This window comes from Piliocolobus tephrosceles, chromosome 6 (genome assembly GCF_002776525.5).
Source record: "Piliocolobus tephrosceles isolate RC106 chromosome 6, ASM277652v3, whole genome shotgun sequence".
Classification (NCBI taxonomy): domain Eukaryota; kingdom Metazoa; phylum Chordata; class Mammalia; order Primates; family Cercopithecidae; genus Piliocolobus; species Piliocolobus tephrosceles.
In genome coordinates this window covers 9355487-9373914 of record NC_045439.1, presented here as the reverse complement: position 1 = coordinate 9373914, position 18428 = coordinate 9355487, and the positions used below count along the sequence as shown (strand labels likewise).

At 45.5% G+C, this 18428-nt stretch overlaps 1 long non-coding RNA gene across 1 annotated transcript in view; it reads left to right on the top strand.

The window, feature by feature from the left end:
* The window catches only part of LOC111538281, a 69927-nt gene that overhangs the window by 21558 nt on the left and 29941 nt on the right, over positions 1-18428 (top strand). The window lies entirely within an intron of this gene.

The window sequence follows — 18428 nt, the reverse complement described above, 5'->3', positions numbered from 1 at the left end:
TTTTGGAACAGAGGCCATACGACCATATGACAAGCCAGTTCAGCCTGGGCAGGTATCAGCTATGAATCAAGGGAACTGGATTCAGCACTTTTCATTCCAGAATGGAGCTGTGGACGAACTCCATTCACTCCCTTCAGGTTTATGAAGCAATTTGCTACAAAATATGAGATTTTCCACTTTGTCAGTCAACAAACTGGGAGCTGGGGTGTCTGCTCGGCAGAACCATTTCTAGAATAATTATTCTATTTAACTGGGGATCTTTGAGCAAAGCAACAGAAACCAACAGAAATAGCAGAATGGTTGTTGCCATGCTCATCACTTCGTACCTCTATGTAGCACACTCAGCAACATTTCTCCTGTGAAAATTATTTTAGATGTAACAGGGCTACAACACAGGGTTCTGCTACAGGAACATGAGAAGATTTAGGAGGCCCACTGGAAGTCAGTAAGAATAGCTGAGGAGTGTCCAGTCAAAGAAAAGTAAAGCAAAAAACGAACTGTAAAACAAGATGGGATCCACAAATGAAACAGGATTGGGATAACCTTACACCTCAGAATGGGGAGAGGGCTCCTGCAGCTCCCTTCTTCCTGGGTCTTGGAGGCCATGGTGGAAAGCAGGTTAGAAGAAGGGCACCTGGAGCTGACCAAGGAGTCTCAGCATGCTGGGAAGTGGAGAGCTGAGGGAACACAACTGACTTGGATGAAGAGGAAGTGAATGATGACTCACTCATTCCTGAGCTGAGAGGCAATGCCTTCTAAGACTTAGAGGGTGCAGTGGAATTCTGAAAATCCCAGGGGGCAGAAAACAAATCAGGTGCTTCAGTATCTCTCACAGCATTAAGAAATGCCACAGGCGAGTGGGTTTTCAGACCTACAGTGTCCAGAATTTAGTATTTGATGGAGATTCCCTGAGTATTTACTGTCGGATCCTTTAACTTAACCATGTGTGCTGGTTAATTTTTTGTATCAACGTGGCTGGGCCATGGTACCGAGTTGTTTGGTCAAACACCACTTTAGATGTTACTGTGATGGCGTTTTTTTAAAGATGAGATTAACATTTCAATCAGTAGACTCAGTAAAGCAGATTACCCTCCATTATGTGGGTGGATCTTGTCTATTCAGACAAAAGCCTGAAGAGCAAAACCTGAGGTCTCCCAAAAAATAAGCAATTCTGTCTCAAGACTGTACCCTAGAAATCTCACCTGAGTTTCCTACCTATTGTCCTGCTCTGCAGATTTCAGGCTTAAGGCAGCAACACCAACTCTTACCTGAATACCCAGCCTGTAGATTTTAGCCCTGCCAGCCTCCATGATCGTGTGCGCTAATTCCTTAAAATAAATCTCCGTCTCTCTCTATTGATATGTCTTTATATCTATATCTGTGTCTGCATCTATTGCTATCTCTCTATCTATATCTATATTTATATCTATATCTATATCTATATCTGTCTTAGTCTGCTTGGACTGTCATAACAAAACACCATAGATTGTGTGGCTTAAACAACAGAAATTTATCTTCTCATATTTCTGGAGGCTGAAAATCTGAGATCAGGTCGCCAGCACAGTTGGGTTCTGATGAGGCCCCTCTTCCTGGTTTACAGACAGCCACCTTCTTGCTGTGTCCTTTCATGGTGGAGAGACAGAGACCAAGCTCTTTGTTGTCTCTTCTTAAAAAGGCACTAATGCTATCGTGGGGGCCCCACCCTTATGACCTCAGCTAACCCTAACAACCTTGCAAAGGCCCCACCCTAGAGCTTCAATATATAAATTTTGGGGGTCACACAATTCAGTCCATGGCTATATACACACACAGACCCACACAGACACACAAGCACACACACATACACAGACAACATCCATACACACACAGACATACACATACAGACACACAAGCACACATATATATACACACAGACAACATCCATACACACAGAGACATACACATACAGACATGTACATATACATACACACACATACATACACACACAGACATACACACAAAGACACACAAGCACACACATACACACAGAGACAACATGCATACACACACAGACATACACATACACACACATAGATACCCAAACATAAATACACACAGACACATATACACACAAGCACACATAGACACACACACACAAACATACCTACACATACACAAACATACATACACATACACACATATACATACACGCAGACATACACATAAAGACACACAAGCACACACACCTACACAGACAACATCCATACACACACAGACATACAAGCACACACATATACACACACAGACAACATCCATACACACACAGACATACACATACAGACGTGTACATACACATACACACACATACATACACACAAAGACACACAAGCACACACACATACACACAGAGACAATAGACATGCATATACACACACACAGATACCCAAACATAAATACACACAGACAGATATATACACAAGCACACATAGACACACACACACACACACACACACACACTGTGGGAAAGGGAGTGAAAACTTGTCACCCTGTGAGAGTCCACGAAACTCATTTCCCTGAACGAGATCCCCAAAAGTTTGCCTGGTAGCGGGGTTTCCCTAGAACAAAGCAGCTCTGTACTGGGGGTAGGATTTGGGGTCCTTGAGCTCAGACATCCTTAGGGTGACTCCATTATGTCTTCTCATTTCTAAAGTGCCAGCCACCATCAGACAGAACAACAGCTTTTCTAGAACAGAGAAACATTCCTACATTAAATATTTACATCAATTGTAAGATGCATCTGAATTTCAAAAATCTTAAAATAGGAAGCAGTGTGTATTTTTGAACTGGAAAATTATAGTAGTTAGCAATAGTTCAATCTTAATGCATTTTATTGAGTGTCAGGCTCCATGTGGAGCAGGGCTAAGTGTAATTGTTCTAAGCCTTAGGCCCCTCCCCTGTGACCTGGGGACAACAGTGGAATGAGGGGGTAAATGCTCAGTGTTTAGTGCGGGGCCTGGCCTGCAGAAACCATTTGACATAGGATTCTTTATAATGGTTCTTAGCATGAGTCTGCCACCAAGCCAGGTAGATGCATCGCAGACAGACAAAATCCCTGAGCCCAGGGACAGGTCAGTGGGGACAAACTTGGGAAACCCAATTAATTCTAAGTGCTGAGCAAAAGTTAGAATCTAGTGAGCACACAGGTGAGGCAGGTGACAGTCATCCTGGAGGCCCAGGAGAAGCTTTTCTGGGGAGAACCCAGGACCTGGTCAGAAAGGACAAGAAGGAACTGGGCAGGTAACAAGGTGGGGGAAGAGCTTTTCTGGCGCAAGCAAAGGTGGGACTTGGGCAAGCGAGAGGAGCTGTGTGGGTGGAGAGTGGGGGACGGAGGGGTAAGCAGGGCCCCATGGCAGATGGCCTGGGTGCTAGACTAGAGAGCAAGAGTGCTTCCTAGGGCCCTGAACTGGGACTGAGCACGAGGAACAGAAACCAGTGCCCGGTCCAGGGCCCAGAGCTCGCTGCAGGCTGAACAAACCTGCTGTGGGCTTATTGTGAGGCCTGGAGGCAAGGGCCTCTCCAGCATAGGGCACACCACCCTCACCCAAGCCCACCTGGAGTTTCCACCATGAGTCTGTAATTCAGCTCTGAGGGCTGTGAAGAGGCAGGACCAGCTGCTACATATCCCCATGGCTTTGCCCACAAAGATGGGTGCGTCCAGGACCAGCCACACAGCAAGGGAGGGCCAGCTAACATGTATGGAATATCTGTCATTTCCCAGGCTGTGTTGAATGAGTTCAGTGTCTACTCAAGTGGGATGGTCTTCCCTTCACTTGTTCGTTCATTCATCAACAAATGGTGGTATTTATGTAATACTTGCTTTGTACCAGGTGCCTGATCCAAGAGGAAAGTAGTCAATAGAAAATGAGACAGACAAGGGCCTTGTTCTCATGGGGCTTATATTCCAGTGGAGAAGACAGACAGTGATTTCAAAAATAAGTATCATGAAGAAAATAAAGCCCAGGGATAACAGAGCAATTGCTGGTTGCTGGTATAACCTCCAGTAGGTTGGTCAGGGAAGGCCTCTCTGAGATGCAAGCTGAACTGAGAACTGAATGAGAAGCAGCCAGCTATGCAGAGACCTATAGGGAGAGCATTCCAGAAAAAGAGAACAGCAAATGCAAAGGCTTGCAGGTTGGCATGAGCTTGCAGTGCCAGAAGGACAGAAGAGAGCCAGGAGACAGTGGTAAACACTGAGCTCTCAGAGGTGATCCGATCATACACGACCTTTTAGCTGGCAAGAGATGAGAATGTTCTTCGACTTGCAGGGGAATGATGATAGTCATGTTGACAGCTGCACCCATGCCAGGCAGAATTCCAGTTACTTTATAAAGGCTGTGTCTTATCCTGACACCAACCCTGCAAAGTAGATGCCATTATCCTCATTTTGTTGACAAGGATACTAAAGTGCAGGGAGGGAAATTACCTTGTCAGGGTGAATCAGAACTAATCAGTGGTGGGACCAGGGTAAAAATGCCATTCAGTGCTCTCTATACCCCAAGTTTTATCAAAGTGTTCTCAATAGCTGTAAAGAGGAACTGGGCCCAGGGCCACCATTTCAGTGCTTGGTGAGAACGTGTCGATCCTCAGGACTTAGAGAGTTGGACCTCCCATCGATCTTGAGCTTAGCTGTGGTTTGGGACCCTGGCTGGGAGCAAATCTGCACCATGTAATACTGGCCACTGGAGACTAGGAGATCACGAGGTTGCCCTTCACGTGTGACATGGAACAAGGACCAAGCAGCTATCTTTTCTTCTCTTGAGTTGAATTTGAACTTGCAATGGGAGGGTGTAGGGTTAAGGAGAGAAAATGGGGAGGGGGTGGCTGTAAGGTGAGCAGGGGAGGAGAAAGAGCAGGAAAGAAAGAGAAAGGAACAGAGCCCAAGAGTCAGGCTGCCGTCAGCCTTCGAAACCCCTTTGCTTCTCTGATTGATACTTTTCAATTATTCCTTCCCATTTCACTGACATTTGAAATGCTATTTTTTTTTTTTTTTCCTAGCGATAACTTCAAATGCTTAGGTTCCCACAGCCCTGGTAGCCCTGTTTAGCTGTAGTGGTAAATTGCCTCCTTGTACAACATAATGGCATTGACAGCCTTTTGCTAGGGAAATGAGTTCTCCAGTGGGACATGCCGATGATAAGACGTCCGGTTTTGAAATTGTATTTCTCTGTATCAGAATTAAATCTGGACTTTATATTTCTGGGCTGCCATGCTCAGGAGCTGGCCCCTATACAGTACACCCCAAGACTGACAAGCAATGCTTACACAGGGACTCTTTCGCTTAAATTGGATCTGTGCTTTTATGGTCTCTCCTAATATTAGCTATTAAAATCTCTCAAACTGCAAGCCACTCAACACCCCTTCTTTCTTTTCCTTCTTCATCGTCCTTTTTTTTTTCTTTTTAAATAGTGATAGGGTTTTCCAAATCTGAAACTCAGACAACTGCAGGGTGGGGGAGAAGAGAATTTCTCATCTTTGTGGCAATAATTCCCATCCGGAGGCTGAAAGGTGCAAAATTGACGCAAACTTAGTAAAATGCAGTATTGATTTTCTGTGATTCATAGGGGGATCTGCTTTTCATTACAATAGGGGGTCAGGGCTGAGCATATAATACTGGGAGGCTGAAAGGCTTTTGTGCGAATGACTCTTCGTGGATGGAAAGAGGGGGGGTCCTCTTCAGACACTGTCTGTAAATCCAACTCTCTCTTTCGATTCCTCTTGCCTTGTCACTTGCCTGTTGATCCCCGCTTCCCCGCCAGAGCAGGAACAGTTTAAAACTAAAGCTAACTGCTCCCCCACCCCCACCCCAGCCCCTGGCTTTTTCCTCTGCAGCCGTTCTTGATGGCATTCCATTGTGTTCACTTGGTTAATGCTCTTATTAACATACCATAACCCGGCTGAATAAAGGAAGTGGCCTGCAGGGTATCTGCACATGTAATTTCATTTTAACCCGAGCATTAATTTATTTCTTAAAATAATAAAAAAGCACACAATAATCAGCTGTGTCCGGGTAAGGATTTTTCTCTCTGCTTGTATTCTATTAAGATCCAAGGGCTTTCTCATGATCCCTTGATCCCTTGTTTCAAAGTTATTCGGGTTCCTCGCCGCCTCTTCTTCCTGGAAGATTTCATTATTGGCATTTGAATGAGGGAGATCCTGAGAAATCTAAGTATCTTCCGTGAATTTGGTTTAATATTGCCAAGGTACTATCGCCGGATATGTCGGAGATTCTCCTGGAAATGGCTGTCAAGGTTAAGGAGCTGGAACCACGGGTGCTGGTGCTCAGTCCTGGCCTTGAACCAGCTCCCTTGCAGGTGGCAGGGGGCAGCACAGGATTGGGGATGCTCCCTTTGCCCTGGTCCATGGTGCCGGGTGCCTGTGGAAGAGGGCTTCCCCCCACTTCAGATGTGTGTTCCCTTCCACAGAGCGTGGAGGAGAAGCTGCAGTTCGACCAGAATGTAACTCTATAGCTTGTGTTTCCTAAATGTCATTAATAATCGGCAACGTTGAATACAGAAGGGCAAGTTAAATCCTGTCATTGAAACAGCAAACAGCTTTAGTCAAATGTATTGGCAAAGGATTAAAAATGCATCAAGCATGTATTTGTCTTCTCTATGGGAAGCTCTTATTAATAGTCTGAAGAGTGGAAAGCTTTGCCCTTATACAATCAGCACTGTAGTCGTTTCTTTAAAAATATGTTTTAATGTGTGAAATTGCAGGATGCCAACATTACCATTAAAACCCCTCTCCAGTTCCAATAATTTCTCCACTTACATTCCTTCCCCCTTTCCCCCTCCTCTTTTTTTTTTTTTAATTCTGCTTCTTCCAAAGCATATTTTAAAGTGGTCAGAGCAGGCTTGCAGGGCTACCAGGAAGGCAAATGCAAGCCCTGCCTCTTGTCCACCAGCTGTAGCCGTGGAGCAGGGTGGTCCCCCTGCATATCGTGGGCGCTGTTGATGGATCAAGGAAATCTTTCCTTCAGAGGAATTTAGACTCAATGTGATGTTTGTGGCATACAGAGCGAGATCTAGTCTCAACTCTGTTTTGCCATTACTTAGGCACCTACTGCACACCAGGAAGTACATATGTGACAATTCAGTTTACTTCTCACAACCCTGGTGTTGATGTGGTTGGAGAGAAAAGACAGCATGTTCAAGGTCAAGAGCTAGTGTGGGTTGGTCAGAACCTAACTCAGGTCAACCAGATGTGTCCATTGCTTCCCTTCCCTCCCGGCCTCCCTTCCTGTTTTGGCTATGTCTAGTTATTCAAAAGACCTTTTCTGAGTACCTGCTGTGTTCCAGGGTCCAAGGTGAGTGAAAAGTGGCCTCTGCCTTTAGAGACTCAACTCCTTTTTCATGGACCCCCATGGAAACACAACCCCAGGAGCCCCATGGCCATTGATCTTCACCTTCTATCTGTACAGAAGAGGAAGGAGGCCTTGGGTCACCCCTACTGTTTTTTTCTAGAAATACATTCTCCAAGGCTATGAGCTCTGGAAAAATGGGAAGTGTGTGGAAAAATCCCCCTCTCTCATGTCTTTACTGAATCTCTACCAATTCCCAGGGCAATGGGTAACAGCCACAACACTTTAGCAATCCTCCTCTTGGCTCCTTCCGCCTTGTGTTTTAGATTCAATGCTCATGTGCCATATTGTCAACACGCCTGCTCATGGACTATTACTGTCACACGCACACATACACTCATGGAAAAAAAAAAAAAAAATCAATGCAATTTGAATTTCTCTTCCCCAGACGGGTCTTCAGTAAATTGTTGTGGAGAGCTATTGATCTCTTATGGCGATGTGATTTTTAAACAGCATTAAGGTAAACATAGTCTTATTGTGTTCATTTTACTGGATAACACTTATCTAGACAAAAGGAGGCACGAAGCTGCCGGAGTTACTCAGCTCTACCTCTAGGAAAGATACAGCGAATCACCTCCAATAAAACAAAGCAAAACAAAAAGCTCGCCATGCTGAACGGAGTGGGAAAATTGCTCACTTGTCACTAATTTTGATTGAATTGAGTCGGCAATCTCTGAACTGGTTCACTGATACAACAATAGGAAACATTTAACTGTTTCTTGCACCTTTAAACATAACTAGTAGGTTTTCAAGCAGTCAGTAGGCGATGTGTGATCAAGGTTCAGACAGACGCAGACAACTGATCGCCCGCTCAGATCCAGGACTTGATGGAAATAAGATATTGGTCAGAAGAGCATACTCAGCGGCTGCTGGGTGAGCAAGGACTTGGCCCTTGTCCGCTGGGAGAGATCAAGGCTGAGTTAGTGATATTAATGAGCACGCTGGCTGATACTTACTGAGGACTCTTTGTGCACCAGGCTGTGCTCTAAGTGTTATATATGCATCATCTCATTAAATCCTCATGACATCACCATGATGTTGCTGCTTTTATGACCCTATGCTTTACAGATGGCAGGACTCAGCAGTTGCCAGACCTGGTTAAAAACCAGTCTTCAGTCTGAAGAGCACTGGACTGGAGTCAGGAAACTGTGGTTCTGGCTGTGGTTCCTCTAATAGACCTGTCTCCAATTCCCAGCTGCTGCTTACCAAAATCTATGTCAGTTATGGAACTCCAGGGAAACACAACCAATAGAATGCATGCATCTCTTTCTGTCTCTCTCTCTCTCTCTACCTCTCTCTATCTCTCCTTCCCTCTCTCTTTATCTCTCCATCTGCATCTCTATACCCATGTAGAGACAGTTGAGAGACTGAGATGTAAGGAACTGGCTCATGTGATAATGGAAGCTGGTGAGTCCACAGTCTGCAGGTCTGGCCAGTAGGCTGGAGTCTCATGGAAAAATCGATGTTGCCATTCAAGTTCAAAGAACATCTGTTGGCTGAATTCCCACTTCCTCAGAAATTTTTTTTCTCTAAGGCCTTCAGCTAATTTGATGAGGCCCACCCTACTATGGAGGGGAATCTGCTTTATTCAAAGTCTACTGATTTAAATGTCAATTGCATCTAAAAAATGCTTTCACAGCAATATCTAGACTAGTATTTGACAATATATCTGAGTACCACGGCCCAGCCACGCTGGCATATAAAATTAACCATCACAAGTTAACCTTTTGTGAACTTGGTGCCCATACGTGTTCTTCAGCCATTCTTAATCTCTGAATAAAAACATTAATCATGTCAGACTTACTCCTAACATAATACAAATATACTATGTGCCAAGGAAAAATCCACTAACCCCTTTGTCGGAAGATGATGCAAAGTCCTTAGGTGATTCACTCTTCTTGCTATCCTGTAACTTAAATACTATGGAGTAAAGTGAACAATATTCTGCTAGAAGTTTGGGCAAGTTGCTAATTTTCCTGAACTTTGGTTTCCTCCTTCATAAGGTGGGGAAAGTAATCCCAGCCACACTCTCTGGTGGTGACAATTGAATGACCTGATGGTTCTAAGGTGTCCCACACTAAGTAAAGGCAGGCTGCCTTCTGCTTCCTGTCTGAATCATCGTTTCCACTAACCAAGTGTTGGCAAGCCTTTTCTTTACAGGACTAGAGAGTACATTTATTACAGTCTCTGTCCCTCTTGTTCCACTGTACTCTTGTAGCATGAAAGCAGCCATTGACAATATATACACAAGTGGGTGCAGTGTCTTCCAATAAGACTTTATATTTGTGGCCACTGAAATTCGAAATTCTTTTTTTTTTTTGGAGATGGAGTCTTGCTCTGTCACCCAGGCTGGAGTATAGTGGCGCGATCTCGGCTCACTGCAACCTCTGCCTCATGAGTTCAAGCGATTCTCCTGCCTCAGCCTCTGAGTATCTAGGATTGTAGGTGCATGCCACCATACCTGACTAATTTTTGTATTTTTAGTAGAGATGGAGTTTCACCATGTTGACCAGGCTGGTCTTGAACTCCTGACCTCAGGTGATCCGCCCGCCTCAGTCTCCCAAATTGCTGGGATTACAAGCTTGAGCCACTGCACCTGGCCTGAAATTTGAATTTCATATAATTTTAATGAGTCATGAAATGCTATTGTACTTTTGATTTTTTTCAACCATTTAAAAATGTAAAACCATTCTCAGATCGAGGGCTATACAAAAGCAGGTGGCAGTCTGGATGAGGCCTCAGGCCAGAGTTTGCCAAGTGCTGCTCTAGACCCTAAGCCTCTGGAGGGCAGAAACCGTGTGTACTTTGCTCTTCCCGAAATCTCCAGCATATTTCCTGTGCAGAGCAGATAAGCACAAACATCAGTGTGCAATGGCTTGACTGTGTCCCTCAAAAGTTCATGTGTTGTTGGAAACACGGTCTCTAGCACAGCAATGTGTAGAGGTGATTGGATCATGAGGACTCTGCCCTCACAAATAAATAAATTCATGAGTTAATTTGTTATCCTGGGAGTGGGTTAGTTATCACCGGAGTGGGACTGCTGAAAAAGCCAGTTTGGCTGTCTCTTGTGAGGCCTCTGGCCATGTGACGCCCTGCACCACGTTGGGACTCTGCAGAGAGACCCCACCAACAAGAAGGTCCTCACTAGATGTGACCCCATCAACCTTGAACTTCCCAGCCTTCAGAACTGTAAGAAATAAATTTGTTTTCTTTATAAATTACCCAGTCTCAGAGATTCAGTTGTAGCAAGAGAAAACAAACTAAGACACTATGGAATAATCAAAGTCTGTGTAATGAAGGTTAAACTCCTTGATCTGGAAGGAGATTGACACCACAAAGATCCAGGCCACTGTAAGGTCTTAACATTGTCATTTCATCGTGTTAGTCCGCACTTGTTCCTTAAGGGGAAACCAGAATTCACGGTGATGACCATTGTTAAATGGCCAGTAAAAGGGGGAAAAAAAATCAACTTTCCGAAATCCTTTTTGCTGAGTTTTTCATTTATCTGCTTATTAATTTATTAACAACAAATTTTACCCCCACTAACACTACCCCTTCACCTACTCAGAAAGGCAAAATTTTGGTTTTCCCGGTTCCCTGGGGAGCCTTCAGTTCACAGGGTGGCCTAAGGAGAGATCAGTGAAGCTACACGTTGTAGTCTATTAAAGCACAGCTGTTCGTCAATTAGGACAGAGAAAATAGTCCTGCTGTTTTAGAGTGGCGTGATGTGCCTCGTATTGCCGGAGCAGGCACAATGAGATGGGACCGGGTCGCCCATTTTCCTTCATTCATCGCCCGTAGATGCTTGTCGGGAGGGCAGCCAGGTTTCTGTTCCTGCTTCTCATCCACAGGCCTACTCCATCCAGCCTCAACCACAGCCACAGGGAACTGGCTGTCCTGTTTTAGTACTCAAGTTGATCTGCACCCCAGAGGCTGATGGGAGACCCAGGCAACAATGGGTCCCTCCGTAAACTCGACTTGAATAGTATAGTGTCTTTGGTTTGACCTGAGTAAAGCTTCCACTGAAACCCATTGTGTTCCATGCATCCACCCCTTGCAAATCCCTTTAGTTGCAAAGAAGTTGACTGTCATTGCCCTGTGGATTCAGAAAGCCTAAGTCTTGACTACAATTTCAATCCCAGAGAACTCTTTCACTCTACTCCCATTTCCTACAATAATGGAGAGAGAACACCAGAGAGACTAGCAAACATCATCGGATGAACCGTTCACACTCTGTTGGTTCAAGTCCAAGGTTGTTTTCTACTATATTTAGAATGATATTTTCCAAGGTCATGTGTGAGTTGGCCCCTGCCTAACTCTCCAGTATCATCTCAAACCAGGGTACCCCAGGGCCTTTGCATGGCCTCTTTTGCCTCTTTTGGTCTTTGCTTAAATGTCATCTTCCCAGAGGGACCTTCCAAGTTCATGTCATCTAAAGTCATTCTCCCCCTTACAATCTATCACACTGATCTGTTCATTTCTGCAATTTGTAATTTGTTGGTTCCTTCCTTTATCCCAACACCCTCTGTTTTTATGTAAACTCCCAGCACAAAGTAGAAACTCAATAAATTCTTGTTGACCAGATATTGAAATTTGTGGCTGAAGAAAGAATATTCCAGACTGCTCTGAACTAGAGCTGAGAACCCTGGGATTCAGCTTTAATGCATGGTCACTGTGGTCTGGGGCCAATCCCCTGGTCTTTGAGCATCAGTCTCTACAGCTGAAAGCAAGGACAGTGCTAGATGCTATAAAGAATATGAAAAGTGATGTATGAACGGTAAGTCACACCTCACATCTGAGTCACTGGGGACACTGCCAGCTTCCGGAGGGCAGGGACACCAAGTGACTCAGCTTTGTCACTGTGGCATCTGGCAGAAGCCCTGCTCCCTCTCCAAGGCGATTGTTGGGTAAAAGCACGGTGTGGGGCAGTCCGAACCAACACTAAGGAATTGCAAAGGAAGGATTCACCTGCTGAAACACAGCCTGTCTGGCTTCCCTGGTCTAATGGGCTGAAATGTGCCCCTCTCCAAAATCCCTTTGTTGGAGTCCTAACCCCCAGTACCTCCAAATGTGACTGTATTTGGAGATAAAATCTTTTGAAGAGGTAATTGAGGTTAATTGAGGTCATTGGGATGGACCCTAATCCAGTATGACTGTGGTCCTTATTCAAAGAGGGAATGTGGACCCAGACACACACAGAGGAAGGCCGTGTGAAGATACAGGGAGAAGGCGGCCATCCACGAGCCAAGAAGAGAGGCCTTAGGAGAAACCTCCCCTGGTGACACCTTGGTCATGGACTTCCAGCCTCCCGAACTGTATAAAAATACATTTCTGTTATTTAAGTTCTCTAGCCTAGGGTACTTTGTTATGGTAGCCCTAGCAAATTAACACATCTGGACAGCCCTTTTATAGCAGTTAACAGCTCCCATTTGCAGAGGCCTGAGCTCAGTCAAGGCAGCATGAGAAGTGCTTCACAGAGAAGATCTCTAGGTATCCCTCAGCAACCCAGCAAGGTGGACCTCATCCCCCCAGGTATGACGGACAGAGGGTGAGGGTGAAACAGTCTTCCCAGGAGCACACCCGCAGGGGAGGCAAGGCCCGAGCAGTGAGGAGGTCAAGCATAGAGGCTTGGAACAAGATTCCGGCTGAGCTTTGGCTCCTTACCTGCTAGGTGTGGGGTCTTGGCATCATGACTTAACCCCGGAGTCCCAGTGTCTCCATCTTTCAATGGGGCTAATAAGAGTGGCATCTGTGCCTCAGCGCTGTCGAGTGGTTTCAGTGAGATAATACATGGTGTAGCGGATGACATGTGATGCAGGAGAAACCCTCAAACTCATGGATGCAGTTCACAGCTTTTTGCCCAGCAGAGCTGAACTTGAGATCCTGCCCTCTCCTGCTGCCCCAGGCTGGCCCTGGGCCTGGGTATGGGGGCTCGGTGTTGCCTGATGCATGGCCCACTGAAGGGAAGCTGGCTTCCAGCAGCAAATCTGCTGGTTTGAGCCCCTCTCTGAGCCCTTGTGACCACTTTTGGGCCTTTTAAGGACCTCTCTTGTACCTCCTGCTGCTGTAGAACAAACAAAAAACCTGCTGTGGCAGCTGGTCACCTCCTTAATTAAGCCGCGCAAATGTTGAAAAAGGTGTGAAAGCAAGACTCCATGCGGATAATCTCACTCTTAGCTTGCAATGTGAATCCTTTTCCCCGCCTCCCTTTTGGCTGGATGACACGATTGAGGTCACTGGGAATAGGAAGAAGTTAGAGCAGAAAATAGTGACAATTCCTCATCATATCTGCAAAAGGCATAACGGTCCCTAAAGTGTGTTTTTTTTTTTTTTTTGTAGATGGAGTATTGATTGCTCTTGTTGCCCAGGCTGGAGTGCAGTGGCGCAATCTCGGCTCACTGCAACCTCCGCCTCCCGGGTTCAAGTGATTCTCCTGTCTCTGCCTCCTGGGTAGCTGGGATTATAGGCGTCCACCACCATGCCCAGCTAATTCTTTGTATTTTTAGTAGACATGGAGTTTCACCATGTTGGCCAGGCTGGTCTTGAACTCCTGACCTTAGGTGATCCACCCGCCTCGACTCCTCAAAGTGCTGAGATTACAATGTAAGCCACTGCGCTTGGCCGCCCAAAGGGTTTTTGAATCCATCACTCCCTAGCCCTGGTCTGCAGGCCTGAGCTTAAACTCTGGATGTGCCACTTCCTAGCTGTGCAGGTTTAGGGAAGTTACTTCACCTCTCTGTGCCTTGGTTTCCATGTCTGTAACATGGGAATCATCACAGTACCTATCTTAAAAGTGGTTGGGGAGATCAAGAGATATCATGCACACAAATCATTTAGCAAAGAGTTTGCTTAAGAAATGATAACTATTATCTGCTAGTTCTTGTTGTCATCATTTAAAAAAATTCCCATCCTCTCCCCTTTCTGTTACCCTCTATACTCAGGCCAGCCCACTCATCTCTCCGTGCTTACACCTAGCTGTTCCTGCAATGCTTAGCCTCTTGTCTCTGCCAGTAGCCCAGTCACTTCACACCCTCTGAGCTCCAGCAACTCCTCCTCTGAGAAACCTCCTGGGTCCTAGTGCTTGTAGTTTGTCTCATGCAGTCCTCCTAAAACCTCGCGAGTTCTCTTCTCCCCATTTTACACATAAGGAAACTGGGGCTTATAGAAATGGATTTGTCCAAGGCCACAAAGCTTTCCAGGTCACAAGATTTCAATCACAGGGCTCCGTGGTCTCCAGGCCATGCTGATTTATCACTGTCTCTCCCCACACATTTCCCCTTATTTGTGCATTGTTCATTGACCCAGTCACTTTGTGAATTCTTTGACAGGGGAATAAGACTTGTTCATGTCTGTATCCCCAGCATCTAGCATAATGTTTGACATAGGCAGATACTCAATAAATACCTGCTGAGTGAGTGAAGGAAGAAATAAATTCCATACACATGAAATAAGGGAGTTAGATGTGAAGGAATCTCCAAGTTCCTTCATAGCTCTCAAAACTTTAAGTCACATAGTTTATGGAAATTTCTTCCCATCAAAATCATGTTAGGAAAATATAGCAGTGTGTGGTACTGCATGATTGTTAATATAATTTGCAATTTCCATAGCTTCTTATTGAGACATGAACTTAAACATGCACAGAGGTCTGTCAAATATCCTACGTATGTGGAGAATCCTAGGAGAATCTCAGAGGGGATCAACCTGAGGAACGTCTTGAACTGGGGTGAGATGTCCCAATAGAAATGCTGTCAGGGCCGGGCACATGTGCTGGGTCTTTGCTCAGCTGCTTATTGGTCTCTAACCTTCCCCCAGTCATGGCTTCAGTTTTTTCATCTGTAAAATGAGGACAAGGCAGAATGGGGCTATGGCAGGGACTATGCCTGATACGTGGATGACTCAAGATGAGTCAGGTTCCTCTTCCTTCCCTTGCAATTTCCTGGCTCTGGCAGGTAAGGTACCTGTTAGTCCATCTTTCAACTTAATGTCTTTGTCTGCTCTTTGTCTCCATCTGGGGCAGCATCCAGGAGCATTTACTGAACATCTAAAGGATGGGTGCATATGACAGAGGTTCATGGAGGTCCCAGGATGGTGCCATCGCTTCCAGCTGAAGCCTCGACTCAGCTGTGAACAGTGGGGAATTCAGTAGGCAGAGAAGGAACAGAGTCAGGCACAGGAATTGGGAAACAGGTGGCATTTCTGAAGGTCCAGAGGAGAAAAATGCAAAAATGCAAAACAGGTAAACACACTGTCTACCAGCGGTTGTTGGTAGACAGCGTGTTTGGACCTGGGAGCTCTGTGTGCAGAAGAGGGTGGAGGGGCCCAATCAGGATGGTGGGGGTCAGACCAGAGTGGGGGGCATCCTGTTCAATACCATGGGGCCTACAAAGGGGCTGAAAGTGCTTCTTTCCTGTTTTCCTTTCTCCCTCCTCCCTCCCTCCCTCCCTCCCTCCCTCCCTTCCTTCCCTTCATCATTCCTCCCTCATACTCCTCTTCTTCTTCCTCTTTTTTTCTCTCTCTCCCCATTTCAGAAGAATGGAGCTAATTTCAGAAGGATGGAGTTTAATCCAAGGTTAAAGTTGGGGGACACAAAAGACAGATCTCAGCGGGGTTCTGAGTGGGTGGGGGAAGAAGAAGAGATCAAATTAGAAAAGGACTAAAATATCAGAACAGTTTCTGAATCTTGAAACTAAGTGTTAGTCTACAAAGGACAAAAGACGGAAGAATCCCAGTATCCTCTTAAACACTGCCTGTCCCCTGTTTCTTTTCTGTCTCTGCCTTTGGATGACTAGGACACAAACACTGAGGGGCAGGGCCACTCAGAGGACACCTCTCCTGACTTTCTCTGCGTATCCAGACTCTGAAGTGACATACATTTGATTTCTCCCAGTTCTAATTTTAAGAAAACAAGAATGCCCTACCTCTCTCCCTCCCTAATTTCTTATTTTCTTTCCTTCCTTCCTTCCTTCCTTCCTTCCTTCCTTCCTTCCTTCCTTCCTTCCTTCCTTCCTTCTTTCTTTCCTTCCTTCCTTCCCCCCTTTCTCCTTTCCATCCACCCACTAGGCACTAATACATGGTAGTAGAAAATGGGCATGCAAGGGAGAAAGGGACAATTATTTATTGAATTTAGAGTTACTGGTGTCATAGAGGCTTGGGGATAAATCCTGTCTTCTTCTAGCTGCTGTTTTCTCTGCCAAGTCACTGTGTCATTCAGAAACCCAGCTTTGTCATCTGTAAATCAGTGTTAATAGAGCTGACCTTGCCAGGTTCTTACGCACAGACCTCGCAGGAACCTCCACCAAGTGCTTGCGCTGGTGATGTGGGCAGGAATCTCCTCCCAACAACCTATGCACAGCAAAGGGGTTATTTGTGTACTTTTCCGGAATAAGAATAGGGCAGGACTGCACTGGCTCTGCTCACTGGGAAGTCAGAAGTGAGATCCCTGAGGGAAGATTTTCATTCTCTATGAAGTATTTCTGGGGAGGCTCATTTTGCTTCCCAGATAAGATAGAGATAGATAGGTGGATAGATAAGAGAAATAGATAGATGGATAGAAGGTTAATAGATACATAGACAGATAAATAGATAGATAGATGAATAAAATAAATAGATGATAGATAGCTAGATAGATAGCTAGATAGCTAGATAGATAGCTAGATAGATAGATAGATAGCTAGATAGCTAGCTAGATAGATAGCTAGCTAGCTAGCTAGATAGATAGATAGCTAGATAGATAGATAGCTAGATAGATAGATATATAGCTAGCTAGCTAGATAGATAGATATATAGCTAGCTAGCTAGATAGATAGATAGATAGATAGACAGATAGATAGCTAGCTAGCTAGCTAGCTAGGTAGATAGATAGATAGAGGATAGATAGATAGCTAGCTAGCTAGCTAGCTAGATAGATAGATAGATTTGCTGGAGGCCAGACTTGGCTTTGGAACTGAATGTGTGACTGCTGCCCCCTGCCTGGGGACGTCTGCCCTGGGTGGGACTGGGGAGCAGTGAGTTCTGCAGGGTGTGTGTGTGAGAGGTTTTTTTGTTTGTTTGTTTTGTTTTGTTTTTTCTCTGAGACGGAGTCTCACTCTGTGGCCCAGGCTGGAGTGCAGTGGCACGATCTCGGCTCACTGCAACCTCTGCCTCTCAGGTTCAAGTGATTCTCCTGCCTCAGTCTCCCAAGTAGCTGAGATTATAAGCATGAGCCACCACACCCAGCTAATTTTTTAATATTTTTGGTAGAGATGGGGTTTCACCATGTTGACCAGGCTGGTCTTGAACTCCTGACGTCAAGTGATCCGCCTGCCTCTGCCTCCCAAAGTGCTGGGATTACAGACATGAGTCACCACACCTGGCTGCCTGTGGGTTATTCCTGAAAGCAAAGTGCATGCTCAGAGGCAGAGCATGGGCTCCACACACATGATCTCACAGCAGCACGATCAGGGGATCCTTTATCCTGTTTTTCCAGATAGGGAACCTCAGTGGCACATAGGCACGCAAAGAGCTTGTCCGGGGCCACACAGACGGTGGGCAGAGATACGTGGCAGCCGACGAGTGGTCCTGGCCATCCAGCTGCCACACCTCAGCTCTGATCTTAGAGGAAGAAACTCTACCTTCAGCCTGGGCCTGTGCAATACACACTCCCCGAACAAGAAAACGACCAATAAGGTCGGGAGCGTTGTCCCCAGTGACCGTCCAGGGCCAGGGCTGGCTGTGGGGTGCTTCCTCAGGTCAGCTGCGATACGAGGAGCTGCAGGTCAGTTGCAACATGAGGAACATCAACAGGCCCAACGTCTTCCTTTTAAAGAACCATCCTTTAAAGAACCAAACAGGCACCATATTTGTGCCTGTTCTAGAATTTTGGTGTGAAAAGTTCTCTATTTTATGAAAGGAAGAAGTTCTTTCTCTATTTTACTCCATTTTATATAGTGCTTGGGTTTTGTTTTTAAGTTTTGGCCAAATAAAAGCTGACAACTCTATTTCAATTCTATCTATCTATCTATCTATCTATCTATCTATCTATCTATCTATC